General features: G+C 38.6%; 1 long non-coding RNA gene across 2 annotated transcripts; it reads right to left on the bottom strand.

Moving 5' to 3' along the window:
* Positions 1–1,470: 1,470 nt before the first annotated feature.
* Positions 1,471–7,059, bottom strand: LOC136568474 (uncharacterized). 2 transcript variants are annotated; one of them, XR_010785222.1, is made up of 3 exons: positions 6,716–7,059; positions 5,682–5,798; positions 1,471–3,876 (listed from the first exon to the last, which is right to left on the bottom strand). It is a non-coding gene; the product is annotated as an uncharacterized lncRNA (long non-coding RNA). The 2 variants fall into 2 exon arrangements; XR_010785221.1 differs by lacking the exon at positions 5,682–5,798.
* Positions 7,060–20,832: the final 13,773 nt, after the last annotated feature.

Here is a 20,832-nt window from a genome sequence, read left to right as displayed (position 1 = left end):
CTCAGGGGAGTCTGGCTGCTCTTACTCCTCCTCTGCCAACCAGACAGTAACGGCCCAGTGCTTTTATTCATTACCCTGAATGTAATGCACTAAATTTAACAAGTAACACACTCAGCGGGAATTTATTGGCCTTTTGCAGCATGATTGCAAGGTAGGATATGGATATGGATTCCAATTACTGCTGACACCCAGATAAGAGGAACAAAGCCTATATATGATTGTTATTAATCAAAGGTGATATCTGGTACTGCGAAGAAAGAGAAAAACAAACCAAGAATAATTTAAAAATACTTAACTAAGTACTTTTTTCCTATCAAAATGTCAGTGGTTGAAAATAAAATTATGCTGCCATTTCCTAGCTAGGAATAATAAAAAGGATAAGCAGATTGTGCAAAAATGGTCAGAAAAAATGTAAATAAAAACTGCTATTGATTATAAAATGACATGCAGAAAACTCACATCCCAGGAGATGTAATATGCTGTGTAAAGCCTAAAAAAGAAATATGCCTGGATTCACAGCTGTAGAAGTATTAATAATCGCTAAACAAAATGAAAATTCTGTGTTGTATATTTCAGGGAGCTGAGATTCATATTCATCTGACAGCATTAAAAGATGGGCTAGGAAGAAATTAATTTTTCTTATTCACATCTGGAGTTTAAATAGGTACAATATGAATGGGCAAAGAACAAGCCAAAGACCACTGCATCAAAATTCCAGAAACCAACAGATGTGAAACACATGCAATATCTCTCCTAAACCTCCCCCAGGTGTGCACAGAATCAAGCCACTGAGTTATATGGAATTGCAGGCATTTCATAGCACTGCACCCCACAGCATGTTAAATACAATGGTCATTCAGAGCAGTGAGAGGCAAAGAACTTGGATTCATAGTGTTTGGAATTGCCAGTCAGCTTGGACATAGAAGATGAAAGTCCTTTCCAAGTTGTCTAAACTGTTAAGGCCAGCAAAGTGGGACAAGACAGCTTATGAAGTTTCTCACTACTATTTCCAATATTCAGGCTGAGCACATCAGATTAATATTTTCTGCTAGGAACTCCTTTTTCTTTCTGAACCATAAGCAGGATGAATTACTTTTCAAAACCACAGTGTTAAAAGGGATGAAAGTTACTGAAAGACACAGCATAAAAATTTGCTTGGAATCCAGTGAGTCTGCTATTTACTGACAGACTGCCTTATACACCTATAACTTATGTATTACTTAAAAAATTAATAAGAAAATGTGAAAATTATGTTGCAAATAGCACAGTGGCTCTTCCTGGATCTATCCCAGAACTCTTTCCTGCTTCTTGAGAACATTTTTATTTCCCAGTCCGTTCAGTATTTGTAAAAGGCAATGTATGTGCCCACTAGGACCAGAACTGCCACAGTAGCTGTCACAAAAAAACCATCACAAACTTTTCAGTGAGGCTTCCAGAAAGGAATTCAATGCAATGACTTGGAGAACAAGCTTAGAAGAGCTTTGACAATCCTTCTGTCTGTAACTAAAGATTTTATTCTACAAGGCATCGTTATCACATCATCTACATAAGACATGGCACATGCATGAGGCTTACAGCACACCTAACTGGGGTTAGCCTGCCTTTCCTGGGGTGCTGCCTCTCACCTGTAAAAAGCAATACAGCAGTTTTTGCTGACATTGAGAATTACATTTTCATCTCTCTTGTGAGGAAAAATGCCATAAGCATTTATGGAAAAATGCCATAAGCATTTTACTCTACAAATACAAGAGTTATAAGTTATAAAGATTTATACATTTCATCAAATAAAGAGGCGAGAAAAATAGTTTTAACAAAGGCCTTTACATAGTGAAACAGAAAAGCAATCATGTTTTCTCACTGCTTTTTGCCACTTTACTAGTATATGAAAGTGTTTTCAGAGTGGGTACAGCAGGAAAAAGAAGAAAATAAATAGGAATAAAATATTTTTAGGAAATAAAAGTTTTTTAAACACATCCTAGATACATTATATACTGTATATTATCTATCACATGACATTTGCTATTTATGTATGAATGATGGATTGTATGAGAGCACAAAATAATTTTTCCTGCATTTGATGCTGTAAGGTTTTACTGATAAATATTTGATTGCATTTATACAGCATTTCAAACTGGGGGACAGTCAGTTTAGTGATGCAGTCTTGGATGTCAAACAGATCTTTTACTTTTATTAGTAGCTCTAGCATTTTCTTACAATACATGAAGTTTGTCACTGAGGCAGAAATGGAAACAGCTAAAATTTTGATTCATCAGAGCATGCAGCTACGTTTACAATTTTAAGCTTGAGATTAGTGCTCACCAGGGCTTTGTAAATAAGGACTTTACTAAGTAATGACTTAGTAAATGCACTATATTTCCCCAACATTGGCTTCAGAGATTACTTCTGTAGTCCTCCAGCTAAAATGCATGCTAGTGTTTTACAGTCCTTGCTCACAGTAAAACAAATGCACAGAAGGTAAGTTTCTGTGATTGTCTGCACATTGTTTTCCAAAGGACATGAAACTAATGTTGTTTCCTCATATTGCAACTAGAACCTTATATGAGGAAAAGCCCCATGGGTGGCAACAAATGTTGAAACTCCAGTCTTTTGTTCTCAAATGTTAATGACAAAACCCCAACAACATTTTCTGAAAAAGATTACAATTTTAAATGGTAATGGTACATTTGTCTCAAGAGAATTTGTATTCTCTCTGCAAACCAATCAAGATATGGTAAAAGGATTTAGAGAGAAATCACAGCTGAATGCATAAAATCCTGGGAACAAAGAATGGTACCTGCATCCAGGAGACAGCTGGCAATACCCATCAGTGGACAGAGAATGCAGTTATCTTTATTCTTGCAAATGCAAAACCATCTTAATTCTGATAGTTTCTGCTATATGTGACTGGTTTTACTCACACCACACTTCAAGGAAGTCACTGTTTCCTCCATATTTTTGCTAGTCCATACCATGGATGTGTATTAGATCCAGACTCTTCTGATTGGAATAAAAATCACCAAAATGTGGATCAGGTTGATAACTCTAATGTAAAATATTATCTTCTCCTTCCCCCACCCTGCCCTGAATTTCTCACAATGCTTTTAACACACTAATCCTTAAGAATCATTTAAGCAATAAGAGTAGGAGAAGGCATCACACTGGAAGGGAATAATTTCATGCCTCAGATGTGTCATGAAGCATGAGGATGGAGAATAAGTGACTTCAGTCACCTGAGAAGTGAAATGATTCCCAGAAATGCACTGCCTAAAGTATCTTTTTGAAATTATTTCATGGGAATTATTTTAGAAAAGGTCAAAAAAGAATTATTAGATTTGAGTGATTAAGGTGCCAACCATACAGCTCGTAATTCACTTTTTAATAAATAAGTTCTCTCATCATGCATTTAAAAATAAAGCGTACATTTTAAAAATTAAAAAGGACCTCCTTGCTCAGGTGAACTTCCACCCTGGCCAAGGTCTGCTACAGGAGCTGGGAAAACAAGGTTTGGGCCACTCTACCTACGTGAAGAGACTCTCATGGTGATATTTGTCCAAACCCAAAGCAAGCATCACCATTGGGAAGTGTCCATTTCCTCTGAGTGATCCCTCTGCCGCAGTCTTCCTTGGTTTAGGAATGCCAAAGAAGTAAACAAATGTTCTGCACCACTGTATGGGCAAGAGACAGTGCTCTCTGGGTCAAGCATCTGTTTGGGTGTGGAGCAGGTATCTCCAATTTTACTCTTAGTTTTGTAGGAGCTTTGTCACCATTTTGTTTCTTTTGCAGAGAAAAATCACTTCTATTCTTCAGGGTTGAAAAAAAAATTGTGTCCTCTTCATGCAGATTTCATTTTTAATAAAAAATGAGTTTTCAGAAAACCTGTAAAATGAAAAATTTAAAAAATCATCCTTCATTAGGCAGATAACAAGCTACAGTTTGCTGAGGCATCATCTCATGGGTTCTACTAGGCAAACAATCAAGTATTGAATGGAAACAACACTTTGGTTTTGGAAAAAATGTTTAATTTTTCTTTTGAAAAGAATTGAGCTGTAGCTAATTTTTAAAGTTATATCATTAATCTAAAGTTTAATCTTTAAAGATCACACTCCTACTGTCATTCTTGGTATATGTTGTAATTTGACCATACTAGATACTGCAAAACATTTTCCTTCTTATGTTATTTTATGTTTCTTTAATGGCATGATACTAGGGGGTATTTTATTTTCCTGATAACATAAGGGGAAAAAAATTAAAAATTTAAAGCCAGAGGAAAAGGCATTCCAGATTTTAAACCAGAATATTTCTTACTCCTGTTAGTTTGTTATGGCTCTGAGGAACTGATCAGAGTATCTGAAGCGCTTTTGACATTGCTGTGAAAATGAAATATTTAAATTAAGGGACTTATTTTAGCTCCCCTGGTCAAGTACCACATACGTGGTAAAATGTGATAAGAAATCAAAAGGATGAGGCTCACTTGAGGGAGTATCCTCTCAGCCTACTCAAGGCATATAACACAGACATGATTCCATGTAACTAACTTCAGCAGCCAACATCCAGCACAGAGGCAATAATGTGTAGAGGCAGGTTCTGTCAGAGGGTAGTAAAGAAGGTTATTTAGTTCCAAACAACAAAGCCTTACATTCAAGCTAAGTTTACAGGGCATTTACTGGTTGCTACAATGCATGAAATGCTGTAATTTCCTCTTTCTTGCCTGAACTTCAGCTGGTGTTCCACTTTTGGCAATTGTTCTGGGCATAAAGAGAAATGAGCGTGTTGGTCTCAGCACCTGATAGCAGGAGAGATCCTGCACGTGTTTGTTTTTCACATTAGAAAGGATCAGCTATGGAAAGACTTTGGGGGCTCAGAAGGACTTGACAGCTTTGCATCCTCAAGAAGAGACTCATTTGCTGCCAATTGTAAACAATATATACTGGGGTGAGTAGTGGGCTTAATTACTACAATAAAATTTCTCAGTTTAAGTATTCAAACTGGTAATCATGAAATTATTTTCTCTTAGTCATCATCTTCCCTGTGCCCCTCCCTGCTTTCCCTGTGATCTGGTTTACATGCCCTCATTTACAAATATTTTTGGGACAATGTCAGGTTGCTTTAGGCCAAACGATGAGATTTCTTATCTATTTTTTTAAAATTTAATCCCACTGGCAATGTTGGCTTGATTTCTCTAATGGGTACAATGAAAACAGTGTTTCATTTGGCTTTAAAACTGTGATCACAGATGAAACATTACAGGGCTATGCCAGAGTATGAGGGGCAGGCACCGAAACCAACTCTAAACAAAAACTGAAACTATGTAGTCTGTATTTTTGTTATGAAATCTGAAAAAAAAAAGAGGGGGAGAATAACCCTAAAAATCCCATAAAAGTTGCTTATATGAAGAAATAAATTTATTATATAGCAATATACCACTGCTATATTGTAACATGATGCTGATGTGGTATCAACCAGAGCTGTGGGGTCCCAGATGGGGCCATGTTCATTAACACCCAGCAGCTGGATAATTCATCAGAAAACCAGCACATGGAGTTTCACATCCCTCTTCTGCAATTCAAGTGGGACCTTCCCCTCCAGCCCACTCCCACTCTGAGTTTAACCCCACAGCAAAACTTTTAGGTTATCATTGCAAGGATGTCTAATCCACACTAAATATGCTAATCAAGAAATACCTCAAGGGCCTCTTTGTGATGGTTTTGGTCCTACATGTATGCTAAATCTGCAGCTTTCGGCATTATCTTGGGTAAGAAACCACCATCTCTGGTTCATGAAATGCCATTTTCCTTGTCCTGTATAATAGACAGGTTTCAAACATTATCAACAGACACAGGCTGGGAGATTGGCTCAGAAGGACACGTTCCATAGAGCCAGGATGGATGCTCCTTCTACTCTTTGACCTTCTAATCCAGAGACCCCGCACAAATAATCTGGTGGGGAAAGGGGAGGGAAGCTGAGAAGAGTTGTCCACCCTGCCATAGCATGCACAGAGGATATCCTGCACACAAGAGCATAGTGCTTGCAAGCCCATCAATATTTACAGCCAGCCTCTTTTTTTTTTGTTTTTTTTTTTCTTTTTTAATTGTGAGATTCCCCAGAAAGAACTGTCCCAGCAGCACTATGGTGTGCACTGCCAGATGCCAAGAATCTGCAGCCTCTGAGAAGCAGATACACTACTCCTACCCCCTTCCATCAGTAGTTTTAGTTGCAAGTTTTTCATACTCAGGAGAGGGCTTTATATCCTGGCTTGAAATCACTAAAACTGCAAGACCACATTATACTGCAGGTAAATGTTGGGAAAGAGCACATTTGAAAACTGGGCTGAAGAAAATGGTGGCTTTTCCTCCTTTTCCAGCCTGATTTTGTGAACTCAAATGTCCATCTGGTGTGGTGCTGCTCTACCTGCACCCACCCCAGGGTCTGGGTGCTGGGCCCTGATGCATTCCAGTGGCAGATGCCCAGAGCCTCCAGGCTGGACCCCCCTTTTTCCCGGGGAGAAAAGGAAAACCAGGGAGATACCTAAAGGAACAATATGTCAGTTCTTTGTGGCTTTGCTCCCTCGCTGCAGGTATCAGCCTAAGATGGGGCACTGTGTGCTAAAACAGACCTCTTGTAAATATTTCATATTCATGAGACAAGCAAAAAAGGCCTGTCACCACCCTGTGCATTTCTATTATTTAAAGGGTCACTAATCAAGCAATGAACTTACCTTTCCGACAAATCTCCATACCAGACAATCAATATTCATCTGCTGCTAGCGATACCCTTTCCACGCCCGCCCAGCATGGCGGTGCAAGCCAGGCTGTCCTCCTCCTCCTCCTCCTCCCTGGGGATTAACACAGCCTGGGCAACGAGCCCTGAGGACCTGGGAGGGTGTGCTGTGTCGAGCACCCCCAGGAAAGGGTTTGGAATTGTCGCCATCCGCCGCAGTGGGTACAGTAGTGGCGGGACTGGGAAGGGTTAAAGTTTTGTCTGTGACACTGAAATTGAGGCCAGCTGTAGGTCATATTCATGTCCCAGTCACAGGAAAATGAACCTGTGAGACAGAACCTAATTATCTGCTAAACCAAAAGCCAGTCTCAGTTCAATAACTTACGACAGAGCTGGCAGCCAGATATAGTGTTGTCATGGTAACGCCGAAAAAAAAAATCCACTGCAGTAGAGAACAAGAAGGAAAAGAAGGAGACTGTAACCCTGAATATGCTGTAGCCATTTGATCTTGGACAAGTAGATATGTCTAAAGAGCCAGATTGCTACAACTGTCTATCCACTTTAATATCCTCTATAATTACTGAAATGAAAAATGCAATTACAGTGTGCTCTGAGCTAAAAACCAGGAATAACTGGCTAACTGGGAATTAATTTTAGAGGGAACAATATCGGTTTCTTTCCCCTCTCAACACACATGGACTGAGAAGTATGTGGGGGCTGGAGAGCAGAGCCGCCTGCTTCCTGCTAGTCCAAAATCACTGCATGCCAATCAAACCCTTGCTTTTCCCTATCACCTTCCCCTCCTCCCTCTCCCATCCACAATCCATTACAGACAAGGGAAAAGTTCAGTAGAGCAAAGCACTAAAGATCTCGCTTTGTGGACTGCAATGTCTGAACTATGTGAAGTTAAGGGTGACATGAGTTTACAGCTCACAGGAAAACATCCTGAGCATGGCCCTTTGCACGAGACACACAATAAGTCAGAGCAGTCCCTGATGGAACCACACTCCTGGAGCCAGGGGACAAAGGATCCTGTCCCCCCAGCATGCTCCTATGGGGAGCTGAGCACATCTTCAAGCAGAACTGGTGCTGGATATGGGGTTTTTCCAGCTGAATCCTCCCAGGTAGGAAAATAAAGGACATGATCCTAACAAAGGACATGGTCCTTGGATTGTTCACCAAGCTGGCCAGGCACAAGGGCAGAGAGCAAAACCTTGGCTGCTGGACCACCCCCACTCTGCCAGGCCCCTTGGAACAGATGAAAAAAAGTTTACGACAAATCAGACACCAGTACACACCAAACACAAAATCAAATTGTGCTTTGAAATATATATTCAAAAATATATATCTATCAGACACAAATACACACCAAACACAAAATCGAATTGTGCTTTGAAATATACATTCAAAAAAATATATATCTATACACATATATTTGTGCACATATTGTTTACTGCTGTGAGGACCACAAAACCTATCTCTGTTCATTTTGGTCAGAGATGCAGATTTGATGTTGGAAAGATCAGCAGTGGTTCTGTGAAAGAACATGTATCTGTTCATGTGTATTAAAGACAGATTGTGAGTGAAACATCATGGTTAGAACATGTAAGTAAAGTACAATTAAAGCAAATAAGCTATTTATTTGACACTCCTGTATCAGTGTTTCCAGCTTGCTGGAAGAGCTATCTGTGCTTCTCAGAGCAATTTGCTGAACAGTGAGACTTCACTCCCAGATGCTGGAAACTGCATGGTTTCAGACTCTCACACAGGCACGCTATTCAGACTCAAAATGTTCTTGCCATTACTAATTGCGTAAGTGACTTCTGAAAAAAATGTCAGTATTTCAGATGATTAAGATAGCAAAATCATTTCCAACCTGAGAATGTGATAAGGAAATGTTATTGTCCTCATATTTTTACTGTGCACAGGCTTTCTTTCTTCTGACTGGGCAACTGAAGACTAGATTTGGCAGTTCTTTTCCAGGAAAAAAGCTCTTATTCTAGTAATAATACTGTCTGGACAAAAATTATTCTTTTAAGTGTGGCACCTTCTGGAGAAGGTTGTGTATCTATCACCAATTCACAGTACTGTGTATGTGTATGTGAAAAAAAAAAGGAAAGTCCGTTCAAAAGCATGTTATTGGCATTGTAACTTTTAAAGTAAAATATGCAAAAAACACCCCAAAAACCAACCCGTATTCCACAAAAGTCCACAGGCAACACATCATGTGGATCTTCATGTCTCTGTATAGTTTGAGACCAGCATCCTGATCTCATAAATACTTACCATTAGTACCCACTCCACTGAGTGTTTCTGTTCAGGTAGTAGAGGTGTCTGGTATCTACGGAGAAGTGGAGCATGACCTTTCTACACAGTTTTTGTCAGCAGTAATGCAGACCAAAAGATGTCCATAGCAATATTTTCAATCAGCCAGCCTGATGCTTGGCATATGTGATGTCTCCTAAGGTCTGTGGGTCTAAACCTGATTATGGTGGCCATTAATTTGGCCTGATTTTCATCATGGAAAATATGAATGACCTCCATAGTGCTTTTCTTTCATTGATCTCTGTGTTTCTGAAATGTTAGCAACTTCCTTCTCGACCAGTCTGAGAATTTTGCTGAGTCTTATCAAATTATTTAAAGGATTTTTAGGAAAATATCTTCTGGAAATTGGCTTTAATACACTGGTTTTCAGCCTTCAAGGGATCTATGTAAACTGATAACTCATTTTTGCGAGAAATCTATTAAAAAGGCCTCTGAATCTTTTCTACAAGGATCACTCCCACAGGAAATAGAGAGGGATGTAAATAATGCAAAAGAAGAGAAAAATTATTGGGAAAAAGTTAACAACTTCAGCACGGGGAACAGAAATTCTGCTTCTATTTAAAAAACAGAACTGAACAAGATCCTAGTCATCACACACGGTAAAAGGAAAAAAGTCTTGATTTTCCTACTGAAATGTGTTTTGTTTCTCACCTGAGCTTGCGGACATTCTGAGACAGCACTTCCAAAAAGAGTGGGCTGCCCTTTCCCTCTCTCTTATATGGATCTGCTGAGGAGAGACAGGCTCATCCTGGGGATGAAGCAAAGGGGAGCCCCAGAGCGGGTCTGCAGAACCTCTGAGCAGCAGAGCTGCCTCTGCTCTCTGTGAGTCTGACAGGGCCACTATTAGGGCCGAAGCTTTTTGGGAAAGAAGCACCCACCCTCACCTGTGATGTTGGCAGCACATTTATCACTAACAAATCCCAGGGCTGTACACTTTAAGCTGCTCGTTGTAGCTATGAAAGGGGTTAGCTAGAATACTGATATATTTACACAGCTGAAATCCAAACGTGTGCCTCAGTTGGTGTTCTGACATTTGTTGAAAAGAGACCAAAAAGAGACCAATTAATGAAAAATAAGAGCATAATTTTGTAATGGCAGAAGAATTACAGACAGCTATTGGCTAAAATGTCCACCTTTTAGCATCAACATTAAAAAATAAATAAAGAAGAAATTAGAGAAATCATGACCTGACCATTATGGCAGTAACTGTGGTCAAATGCTGTCTTGTGTCCCTGTATGAAACTGCAGCTTTCATAAATCTGAGCTACACCAAGTATCCACTGACATATTTTATTAATTCATGCTTTTATCCAACCTCCTGAAAACATAAACTCAGAAAATCAAAGCTGGTTATAATAGTCACAATTGAGTATTTCAAGGCAACATTTTAATTTTCGAACAAAATACGCAGTTTGTGAAGTTCTTGAGAGTACAATGGAATGGGACAGGTAGCACAGGACTTGATTTCATATGTAATAAGCGTCTGTTGCCTTTTGTGATGACTTGAAGCATCTGAGACATCAATGTGAGGCTGACATCAATGAGAGTCTGGCAGGTATGTCACACAGTTCCAGTGGACTTGCCATCTTTGGAAGTAGCACCAGTAGGATGCCCCAAGACAAATGGCCAGTGTAACTTTACACTTTCTAAACATTTCTAATGACTTATGGCTCCTCCAAAGCACTAAATTTTAGTCAGGCCTGAAAGAAATACCAAATAACCACATGAATACATTTTGATTTTTCTCATCAGCTGGGTTGTAATATGCCCTAATATACTGGCATTATGCTGTAGAGTGGCTGTACTTGATCTAATCCCCCTAAATCAGCACTTACTATTAGATGCTAAATTTTGTTGTAGAAATGAGAGCTCAATCACTGCATTAAAAAGTGAGAACTGTGAATTACTTCAGATAGAGTCCTTGGTAATATCATACAATTTACAAATTGTGACGCTATAGTTACTTTAAAAAATCATATATAGTTGACATGAATCATCCAATAAAGCTGCTATATTAAAAACAAAAATCTCTGTTTAAACTAAGCAGTTAATATTTAAACTCATGTTCCATTAAAAATATACCAGGATAGTTTTGCATCATGTTAAATGATAAACAGTGAGGCCACTTGATTTGAATCTATTTTTGTTGCAGTTTTTAGATCCTGTGCAAAGCAGCTAAATATTATATTTCTTTGGTTGAATTTAAACAGAACCTTTTAAGTCTTGGAATAAAGACAGTTTAGACTCTTTTTCCAGAGCTAGCATTCTACTTTGGTGCAGGCTTCAATGTAAACTTCTCATCTTGTCCTTGAAACCCATGACCAGGTAGATGTGATGTTCTGACAAGGGAAATGTCTTCCAGGGTTCATTACACTGTCCCCCATGTAATCTGGGATTATGTTAAGCACAGAAGGATCCAGCTCATAGTATGGAGGTTTTTGAGAGTGGAAATAATTTAAGTGTCTTGTAAGGATGGTGGCCACTCTTCAAAATGTTTAGATTTGCAACTGAAGCCAAAGTCTCCCCTTGATTTTAACAAGGCCAAAGCATTCCTTTATGGAAACAACAAGGCTGCAAGATGTCTCTGTCTTCCAGGAAATGCTTTATGCTGATAAAAACAGTCATGAGAACATCACAGTGCCAAATGTCACAGTTCTGATTTAATCCACCTTTAAGTCTCTCCATTGTACAGAACAGTGTTGTGGCTGGAGAAGTTTGCCAATAAGCTACGCGTATCAGAAAAAATCATTGGCCCCAGGCAAAATCTCTCATATGACTGAACATTAGAAATTGTCCCTGACAAGAAAACACTTAGTGACAAATGAAGAGAGCATAATGATGCAGGTTGCACAGAGGCAATGCACCTTGGAAATCCATGCAAACCACTTATGCACAGCTCCAGCATTTTCTCAGTCTTCCGTAGATGCAAATGAATCTGCAGAAGATGGATGTATTTGTAATCAAGGAAAGATACCATCGTTATCACACCAAAAGGGGTCAGAAAATTAAAGCACAAGTAATTAAACACATGCACAAAAGAAAAGAAAAATTCTGCCAAGGGTGCTTAAGTAGGTTGGTACCAGCTATTAGTCACTGCATTGAATTCCACAGGAGACAGAAAAAAAAGAACCAAACCACAACAGAGAAGTATCACTTTACTTGTCCGGATCGTATCCTTTTCCTTGGGCATGTCCTAGTGGCTGTTGTCAGAGAAAAAGGATTCTGGGCTAGATGCTAGCAATTTGCTGGATTGTTAGCATTTCTCTCCACACCAGATGTGTTTTACTGCTCTTTAAGGTGTGCTGTGATAAAGCCCACAGACAGTGTCTAGACACAGCACATAGGTAAGGCCTTTGGAAATCATTTGATGTGCTGTGTCTGTGTTATATATGCACGACTTTAATGATCTTCTTACAGGTTTTCCAGGAGTACTGTGCAGCAGGCAAGATGCACACAGAGAGAGAAAAATCCTTACCTTTGATTTCACACCTGTTGCTATAGACACCACAATGTATTTCACTCTATCCTGTTTAAGGGGCTTAAACGTGGAATGGCCATCAGATATTTTTAATCCTCTGTATGCTAAGGATGCTTTTCCTTTCTCAGTTTCACACAGGAATGCATCTGTTGGCAAATTTAGGCACAGCTTACTCACTGGCTTAGATTCTCATACATGCATTACCTCACGCCACCTTCCTTTTTTTAACCAGTGTCCTCTAGATGGTTTTGTTTTGCCAAGCAAGAAAACTGAAATTTTGCAGAGCATAGTAGCTCCTTGTGAAACTATTGGAAAGAACATTTCAGGCTTCAGTCACTGGAGGTCTGATGCCACCTCAAAGCCTTCACCTTGGGCAATGGCCTTGCTCCAAAAGGGGTGCTGTGCTATGGATGAGAGCCCTCGGAGTGAAGGACACTTGGGATCATGTTTACTTACACTTGGTAGTGCAGCAGTTCCATGGCTGCTACAGTCACTAAGCTCATTCCCCTCCCTCCTTAGATGGGGAATATTTTGTCTTTACAGTGCATTCTTACCACCCAGGCAAAAGGAAAAAAAAAATAAAATAAAAATATAGAAAAAGCCACCTTAATTCCATTTGCTGGGAGTTTATTTTTGGCTCTTCAAGTAAATAAAAGTGCAGCTGAAATTTTTAGAACTTCTGGGCCATTTTTGCTACAGAAAGGCTGTAACAAGCAGGAAAATTTATTGCACAATGGGAAGTCTTGGTGTGCCAACACTGCCATCACTGTGGAGGACCCCATAGGAATTCACGTGCAGGAGAGCAGACCTGTGGCATCACATGCTCTGTGCCTGCCTTTTCATCCTTCCAGTGCAGGACAGCTTCTGCCTTAGGAGGTGGGAAAAAGGTAATGTAGGCTCAGGAGTTATCCCCATCACCTTCAGCAGGCTGTCAGAAAAGGCACTTACTTTCACAATGGTATCAGGTCCTGTGATGCACTGCACACACACATATTTCTGTAATTTTACACTTTATGTGGGAAACCAGAGTCATTGCATAGAGCAACTAATCCTCCAACAAAATCATGGAAATTCTGAATAAGAAGCAATAAAATAAAAGAAAATAAAAGAACAAGACCATATTTGGAGTATCCCAAGATTTGTGAAATGAAATTGATTTCCATTCAAATCAGGTCTTTTACTCTTCTTGAAAATGTCAGGGTGTCAGCCTTGGCCATTACCAGACTGTGATTTATAGTTGAGGCAGAGCAATAATACTCAGGTGACTGTCTGGAACTGTACTGCAGTGTCTGGAAAGGCTACAGATGACAGTTTCCTCCTTTCTTAACCAACTTGCATTGCTTATCTAAGAACAGTCTTCCCCTATCCCTCCTCCCCAAACACATGATAGGAAAATGATAAAATGTATAGGTTTGCAGATTTACTGAGATGAGGCAAATAAGCTTTGTGACGGGACTAGGTTAGAGAACTTTGGAGAAACATATTACAAATAATCCTTTAGCTAGCTATATTCTAGCTGTTTGGATGGATACCTGTAAAATGTGAGACTGATTGCTTGGCTTCAACACACGGGTATGTTTTACTCAATCTGTAGGATCTATTTCTGTAATTTGAGCATACAAGAAACATAGGAAATGCTGAAATCAAGCAATCTTTCAAATAGTAAGAAAAATACAGCTGCTGTCATTTCCTTCTGAAATTAAACTCAATTTATTCAATAAATAGATTAATGGAGGTCAAAAACTACCTGGCTAATAATTATTCAAACACTGATAAGCTAATTTCGTTATTTCTCCCATTGACATAAGGTTCTGCTCAAATAAAGGCAACAGAAGTACTTAACAGTTTAGGTGATAAACTCCTACTAATTTTAACTGGAATTGGGAATTTTAAATACCTAAAAAAAGACTTTTCCAAATCATTTTCTCTCTTTATTCCTTTAGCTATACTTGTGATCTCAGTATAGTGAAGCAAAGAAGAGAATAACAAGATAAATGAGTAAGAAAGTCAAACAAAAGAAAAATTACTAGCAAGCTAATAATACCATTCCTGACATCAGCTCGCTCATTCTGCTATTAGTATTTGCAGAAGATATTGACAAAATGGAAAAGACTCAAACAAGAACATGCAATGTGGTCTGATCTTCCCAAAAATCTTAGAGTAAGACAATGAAGACAATCTCATTAGTTTTTCACTGAAAATCCTAAGAGGGCGAAGAAAGCAAATGACCATTGAAGTTGTCAGGAAAATTAAAAAGGTAGCTGGAAACTAATTCTAAACAAATTCTAATTGGAAATAAAGCCTATGTTTTTGATATTGATGTAATAGACTACTGGGAGACTGTTCCAGGAGGTTATTATGGATTCTCTGCCATCCCAAATCCTAAATATACATGCTAACCAAACAGAAATTGTTGGTGTTGACGTGGGAGTTGCTTGGTGAATGCTTTGGCATGTTTTATGGAGGAAGTCAGACTGAATGATTGAGTTTGCCTTGGCAGTGGACAGGATATTTCTGCTGTGTGTGGGAGACACAAGGGAGGAGAGCAAGGGGGAGGGAAAAGGAGGGAAAGAAAGAAAGAAAGAAAGAAAGAAAGAAAGAAAGAAAGAAAGAAAGAAAGAAAGAAAGAAAGAAAGAAAGAAAGAAAGAAAGAAAGAAAGAAAGAAAGAAAGAAAGAAAGAAAGAAAGAAAGAAAGAAAGAAAGAAAGAAAGAAAGAAAGAAAGAAAGAAAGAAAGAAAGAAAGAAAGAAAGAAAGAAAGAAAGAAAGAAAGAAAGAAAGAAAGAAAGAAAGAAAGAAAGAAAGAAAGAAAGAAAGAAAGAAAGAGAAAAGAAAGAAAAGAAAGAAAGAAAGAAAGAAAGAAAGAAAGAAAGAAAGAAAGAAAGAAAGAAAGAAAGAAAGAAAGAAAGAAAGAAAGAAAGAAAGAAAAAGAAAGAAAGAAAGAAAGAAAGAAAGAAAGAAAGAAAGAAAGAAAGAAAGAAAGAAAGAAAGAAAAGAAAGAAAGAAAGAAAGAAAGAAAGAAAGAAAGAAAGAAAGAAAGAAAGAAAGAAAGAAAGAAAGAAAGAAAGAAAGAAAGAAAGAAAGAAAGAAAGAAAGAAAGAAAGAAAGAAAGAAGGAAGGAAGGAAAGAAAGAAAGAAGGAAGGAAGGAAAGAAAGAAAGAAAGAAAGAAAGAAAGAAAGAAAGAAAGAAAGAAAGAAAGAAAGAAAGAAAGAAAGAAAGAAAGAAAGAAAGAAAGAAAGAAAGAAAGAAAGAAAGAAAGAGAAAGAAAGAAAGAAGGAAAGAAAGAAGGAAAGAAAGAAAGAAAGAAAGAAAGAAAGAAAGAAAGAAAGAAAGAAAGAAAGAAAGAAAGAAAGAAAGAAAGAAAGAAAGAGAAAGAAAGAAAAAGAAAGAAAGAAAGAAAGAAAGAAAGAAAGAAAGAAAGAAAGAAAGAAAGAAAGAAAGAAAGAAAGAAAGAAAGAAAGAAAGAAAGAAAGAAAGAAAGAAAGAAAGAAAGAAAGAAAGAAAGAAAGAAAGAAAGAAAGAAAGAAAGAAAGAAAGAAAGAAAGAAAGAAAGAAAGAAAGAAAGAAAGAAAGAAAGAAAGAAAGAAAGAAAGAAAGAAAGAAAGAGAAAGAAAGAAGGAAGGAAGAAGAGAAGAAAGAAAGAAAGAAAGAAGAGAAGGAGCAGAAGAAAGAAAGAAGAAAAGAAAGAAAGAAGAAAAAGAGAGAGAATGCCTGGCTGTATCTAAGCCCTGTAAGGTGCGAGGCCTACATGGTATACATGCTACATGAATGCACATGGTATCTGGAAGTAGGGAGAATATAGGAAGGCATACATGGCATTCATGGATTGCATTCATCCACAGGTTTTACCACAAGCAGAAGAGCCTTCAACTCCTCTCAGAAGACTACTGCAGGTATTAAGTTCTGCTGTCATTTTGTAATCCAAGCTGAAGGATTTTTTTCACCATGCCAAAATCACACAGAATTGAAAGACGCACATTAGACTGATTTATACAAAAATGATGAGCCAGGGACTCTCTGTGGAGCTCCTCCTTTCTGTTTGTTTTCTTACTTGCTTTTGCAGAAGATCATTGGAACCATTAAAAATATCAATCTGAAAAAAGTAAATGTGCATATCAAAACTAGTCTGAAGAGTTTCAATGGAAACTGGTTGAATATTGGGATCTGAGACCCCATAGCTTGTTCAGATGCAACCCTGTCTTTCCAAACACTGCACTAAGTTACTGTCAATAACTAAAGGAAAAACAGCAGAAAGATGGTAAAAGAAATGTATAAAACATTGCTTCACACTGCCACACTAAATCATGACCTCCTGCTTTGCTAATATTTGTTTTATACTGAGGTCTCAGAGCTCTAATAAAATCCAAGGTCCCCCTGTGACAGTCACTGTGCTCCCATTAGTGAGTGGTGTTCCCCACATGAAAGAGCCCACAGTCGGCCTGGACAGCATGGGAAAATGGCAGGGAAGGAAAGTAAAGCTCAAGGGAACTTGTCTGCATTCATGATGGGTTCCAGGAAGTGACCCTAAATCTTTAGCCATCGATGCAGCAAAAAAAGAGCACGTAGGCAGCAGTTTGGAAACATTTCAAAGGGGTTTAAAAGTGTTAGTTATTGCATGTAGTAATTTTGATTTCCCACTAGCATTTAGGGAATGATTACCAAATTTCAGAAAGCCAAGCTGCAGTCCTTGGAATTTATTAACTCATAAAAGCCTACCAAACCTCAACACTCAGATACTGGCAACACCCACAAGAAATCTAACCCTCTGAGTCAGCCAGGAGAGTTTCCAATGCTGCACTGGTAACTTGCTTCACTTGTAAACATCCAGCCATTGTTTAAAAACCAGGTGCCTCAATGGCTCCTAAAGCATCAATATTTTGACCATATTCCTCTGTTTCAGAAGGAGACATAAGTTTGAGAATTAAGATCCAAAATAATATGCCAACATAATAAACAACAAAAAAGCACGGTCTACAATGTTTATTTAAAATGTCACAGTAAATCTAGCTCCCCGAATACCCCAGTGCACGTATATAAATAACATCAGCAAGAGCTATAAGCACTGTGTATCCTCAGACTTGTGACAAATCTTCCCAACAGAGGGGTGAACCCTGTGCTTCCAGTGGAGAGCTATAAATCCCACCACAAAATGGCTGGGCCGGCCATTTCACGTGCCGGGTTTGCTGAACACTGATTCCTGTGCTTTTGGGACACCGTGTCATAGGGACGGAGAGAGGCTGTGTCTGGGTTAGGATCATATCAGCTGCTGCAGGATGGCAGCAGTGTGAGAGTCTGTGGACCTGCCTCCTGTAGGCCCAAAGCAGAACTAGGCTCCCTGAGTGCAAGGGCCAACTGTCAAACCTTCTGGAATTATGAATCTGGCTAAATGCTGGTAGCAAAACTTTCCTGCACATCGCCAGCAGAAACTACCTCTGCTGAACAGAGCAGCGAAAATTATCCCTAGCCTGCTCTTCCCAAATCACAGTTATTAAAACTGATGTTCCATAAATGAACCTCCTTTCTGATTGTGCAGAGATCAGGACTATCATGCCATTCTTCAAAAGAAAAGGAGACATTCTTCAAAAGAAAAGGAGAAAGAAGATCTTTATTTTGAAAACTGCAACCAACAACCTAATATCTTATGTTTGACTGCTGGCTGTTTCTGAATGGGGCCAAGGGAGGAAATGCAGAGTCTGCAAAAATTTACAAGTAGGGGCAATTTATACATCCTTCTTGTTCAGGATGAAGAACTACTGTGGAGAAAAATGCAATCAGTGGGAGAAAGGCTGATTTAAACTCCTAGGCGAACAAAGCCAGCTTCTTGTAGGGCCTTACAGTGAGGCTGTGGAAGGGGCTGAAACAAAGAGATGAAGAGAAGGGGAGAGGTGATTGTTACTCACTAGTAAAATTCTATTTCACAGAATAACTTTGGCAGAAGAAAAGCAACCTTGTCCAATTCTCTGGCATACCAACACCCACATGGACAGAAACATTTCAGTACTAGAGAGCGAGTGAGGATGCCACAATCAAACTTTTTCTAGACACAAAGTTTTCTCCATGCACTTCAAAGGCAGTTTGCAGAGGAGAGAGATAGAGGATCAGACAGTGAACCATGAAGACTTTTCCACTGCTAACTGTCTCACTTGTATGAAAATCAGTATATAAACTGGATAAACAGAGTCTGCTTCTCTATGCGTTGGAGGTACTCACTTCATCTGATTTGTATGAAAATCAGTATATAAACTGGATAAACAGAGTCTGCTTCTCTATGCGTTGGAGGTACTCACTTCATCTGATTTATTGTCATCCGATAGAAATGCTTTAAGCAAAGGGATGCACTATGAAGAAATGCATTCTACTAGAAAAGGCTTGAGTTTGAAATTAAATCCTGTGCTAAACTTTTCAAGAAGTTCCTACCTTCACTGAAGTCTTTTCATAGCCCTGCTTATTTCTACTTTAAACTTCTCATTTATTGTACTTTAAGCCCCATCAGTGAATGTAAATGGGGTTTCACTATACGTTTAGTGCATTCAAGCATTCTTTGTTACAGTTCCCACCCTGCCGCATTATGTGAGCTCTGCCACGGAAGTCCAGCAGTCGGTTTGTTTTCTGCTATTAATAAAAGAACCCACTTTTCCGCACTTCTTTGAAGAAGTTGAAAGGGCTACATGTTAGAGGGGGAGGTGGTGGGGAACAGACTGTGGTGTAATCCCCAAACGCAAATGCTGTCTAGATTAGAAACCTCCCCGAAGAAAATTTACAAATGCTAAGACTGTGCTTTTTGTGTGATGAACACTAGAGCAATAACTTAGCCACATACTGGGTTCTGCCTAATGCTTAGGGAGCCTACTAGGTGAAAGGAATTAAATGAAAAATAAAATCTTCCAGTTGGCTCTGTGCCGGTGCCATCCAACCCTTTTGGTATCAAGTGACTTACTAATGCAACTATTTTCATGTGTATTTCATCACTGACATATCTTAATATAATACTTAGGAATCTGTTAAAATAATAATAACAAACACACAAATGGGATTTACACATTGCCAGTGTTTTTACATAGTCCAGGAAAAGCTTAATTAAAGGGGTGGGACATGTCTCTGCTGAATAGCTGTTTTTCCTTCATACCTTCCCATGCATGACACGTACACATCCAAGAAAAGAAGTTGGGGGTGGTGGTGGTGGAAGAAAACCACCCAAAACCAAAACCAAAATTACCAGCCCTAAACTACTCAGCACAACCTTGTTGATTTGCTTGGCCATTTAAATAAATGAACACACTTCTTGTAGAGAATCACGGCCCCAGCGCAACAGCTAACGAGTAAAAGTACAGAATATTGTCTGTCTTGCTCCCTATAGAATACTCATATTGCTCAAACTATCATGACCATATCTAGTTTATCCCACAATTACAACTAATCTTTAACTCCTAAATAAGTAGGAACAGGCATAAAGATTGCACTTCTGAAAGCCTATCAGATAAACTTTAGTCTGTAGTCAACTGGAAGATTCTGTGATTAATTTTAAATCCTACTTAATAGGTTAAAGATGTTTTTAAAGATGACATAATTTTATCGTGTTGATTTTATTAATCTGACTTTCAATTACTCTCTAAGGCTCCCATCCACTTGTTGCTACTCAGGCACTGCAATTGAAGCTCATCAATCAATTGAGCTGGATTCTGGTCAGAATAAAACTCCCCATAAGAATCACTCTAGTGTTGCCAAGGAGTGCAACAACAAGGCATCCAACAAACTTGGAAGATGCCTATTGTAATCATCAAACAATGAAAAAACTTAACAGGGTGATGAATGCCTCTGATACATTGTTTGGACAAAACCACTTTAAAAGAATATAATAAAATAAATCTACTTTTAATTGAGTGATACAGTTTCAGCTGGCATTTTTTATAGTATTCCAGATATGTTTTTTTCTATTGTGTGTTATAGACTTCAGACTCAGATGGCAGGCAGTCTTTCTTTCTTTCTTTATTATTTTTTTGTAGGCTACAGTTGGTCCCTAAGAGGAGATGACTGCTTTTCAGTGTGAAATTATGTACCTAGTCAGGAATTGAGCATAATCATCACACGGGCGAATCAAAATGATGGCTACATTTACTGCCTACAGAAATTTCTGCTGCACTGCATATTAACTCACTGAAAATGTTGTGTTAGCTTATCGTGGATGTGCCGATTTTCATTACCCACGGAAATGCAGAACATCTCCTGTTAAACCTCATTGACATTTTTCATCAAGTGAATAGAGCAATGCCCTGAAATGTGATAATTGTAGATTCTTGTTATACAACTTCAAG

Source organism: Molothrus aeneus, chromosome 2 (genome assembly GCF_037042795.1).
Source record: "Molothrus aeneus isolate 106 chromosome 2, BPBGC_Maene_1.0, whole genome shotgun sequence".
Classification (NCBI taxonomy): Eukaryota; Metazoa; Chordata; class Aves; order Passeriformes; family Icteridae; genus Molothrus; species Molothrus aeneus.
Note: the sequence above shows the minus strand (reverse complement) of the source record. Positions and strands in the feature narration are given on the sequence as shown.